Source organism: Procambarus clarkii, chromosome 70, assembly GCF_040958095.1.
Source record: "Procambarus clarkii isolate CNS0578487 chromosome 70, FALCON_Pclarkii_2.0, whole genome shotgun sequence".
In the NCBI taxonomy this organism is placed as follows: domain Eukaryota; kingdom Metazoa; phylum Arthropoda; class Malacostraca; order Decapoda; family Cambaridae; genus Procambarus; species Procambarus clarkii.
The window spans coordinates 26,015,315-26,017,953 of record NC_091219.1 but is presented as its reverse complement, the minus strand read 5'-3'; positions in this window follow the sequence as shown (position 1 = coordinate 26,017,953).

The window sequence follows — 2,639 nt, the reverse complement described above, 5'->3', positions numbered from 1 at the left end:
GTCAGCACTGTCTGAGACAGAGGTCAGGGAGACACAGACTGCGTCAGCACTGTCTGAGACAGAGGTCAGGGAGACACAGACTGCGTCAGCACTGTCTGAGACAGAGGTCAACGGTCAATCCACCATAATATAAATATTTATATAAGCAAGCATATATATAAATTTGTATAATAAAATTATATATTTATATATCCCTATGAATAATTCATATATTTAAGCTGGAAAATGGCTTACCACATAGAGAAAAAAATGAAAAACAAATTTGAATTACAAATAGCTATAAAAACCCATGATTAAATAACACAAGATACTAAAGATAGCAACAAAACAAGAACCGCAATATTTTTTGTATAATATGAAACATGAATAGATATAAAACTATTATTAGAAACTAACAATAGACAAAGGGATAAGATAACAGGTGCAATAATTATGAAAATAATAATCATATATTACTAAAATAATAATTTCCTTAATAAAGAGGGAAAAGGAAGAATGGTAAATTAAAAAAAATCTGAGAATAAAATAAGTAAATAAATATTAGAAGAAACAAATCTCACTAAAGAATGAAAGGAAAGTCAAGATAAGAAAATGAAAATCGTCAGTACACCCCCCCCCCCATTCTCTCTATTTCCCATTCCGTCAAAAACACGACTGTTTTAGCTTCACCAGAAACGTACGCACCCCAAGCAACCCACCTAACCCAATGAAACCGACTCCCATTAAACGTAAAACATTTCGGTGCTTAAACGGACTTGTCGATTCCGTACAGAATGCGACGTGTTATGAGAGGCCGGCTTAAGCAACAGAGCAGTATAGAAGTTGAGAACTTACTTGGCAATGGTACAACCCGTTCTCGCACTTTCGTACAGTCAATATTGACTTATTAAATAAGTGCATATGTGACATACTAATTTATTGTGACTATTTTAGTTTACCTTGAAAAGCTTCATAGAAAACACCGACCTTACCTAACCTTCTTAGTATGTTAAGATAAGCATCTTATTGCTTCGTAATTACAATTATTACTTAACCTATTATAGGTATAGGTTAAGTAATAATTGTAATTACGAAGCAATAAGATGCTTATCTTAACATACTAAGAAGGGTAGGTAAGGTCGGTGTTTTCTATGAAGCTTTTCAAGGATAAACTAAAATAGTCACAATAAATTAGTATGTCACATATGCACTTATTTAATAAGTCAATATTGATTGTACGAAAGTGCGAAGAACGGGTTGCAATGGTAAGCTATTGAAAAAAGCTATTTTAAAGCTTTTTACATTTGAAGACTTTATGTTTTAAAGCTATTTTTCAGCTTAAAGTACTGGGTAAGTAGAGAAGAGATACAGTAACAATTAAGTATAAATGATGAAAGAACGAAGGTATACAAATATAACGAAGACAAACTACAGGAGCCAATAAAAAACTCCATAATAAATATAAGACAGGAGGAAGATTGAAGTGGACTCACGCTCTGTGGGTTTACACCAAAATTTGCATGTAAATGAACACAAAAGTTTAATTCACTTTTTACAGGGCTGGGGGAAGGACCTGAATTTAGAGTCGTGTGTGTGTGTGTGTGACATTACTTTTCACACACACACACACACACACACACACACACACACACACACACACACACACACACACGCACGCACACACACACACACACACACACACACACACACACACACATTGGTTGACAAATGGAATGCATTAGGGCAGTGATGTGGTGGAGGCTGAATCCATACACAGTTTCAAGTGTAGATATGATAGAGCCCAATAGGCTCAGGAACCTGTACACCTGTTGATTGACGGTTGAGAGGAGGGACCAAAGAGCCAGAGCTCAACCCCCGCAAGCACAATAAGGTGAGTACACACACACACACACACACACCACACACGAGTGTGTGTGTGCGTGTGTGTGGAGAGCCGGCTTAGGGAGCCGGTGGCCGAGCGGACAACACGCTGGAGACGTTATCCTGTGGTCCCGGGTTCGATCCCAGGCGTCCGGCGAGAACGAAGGGCAGAGTTTCTTCAACCCTATGCCTCTGTTACCTAGCAGTAAATAGGTACCTAGGAGTTAGTCAGCTGTCACGGGCTGCTTCCTGGGGTGTGTGTGTGTGTTGTGTGGAAAAAAAATAGTAGTAGAAACAGTTGATTGACAGTTGAGAGGCGGGCCGAAAGAGCAGAGCTCAACCCCTGCAAGCACAACTAGGTGAATACAAGTAGTGTAGTGGAAAAAATTTAATGCACTTAAGGAACAGGTTGTGGAAGCAAACTCTATTCATAATTTTAAAACTAGATATGATAGGGAAATAAGACAGGAATCATTGCTGTAAACAACCGATGGCTAGAAAGGCGGGATCCAAGAGTCAATGCTCGATCCTGCAGGCACAAATAGGTGCGTACAAATAGATATATCATTGTTACATACCATCATCTTGTAAGATGCACTAATGTGTGTCTCACTAGACGCCTTTGTCACCGTCTTGGTGCCCGGGTTCGAGTCCCGCAGTACAAGTAACCCATACTTGCTGTTCTCACCTCCACCAGAGGTGCAGCCAAATAAGATGGACAGAGACCGAATAGAAAATATACAGATGATACATCAAAAGGACTCAGGCCACATCTAAAG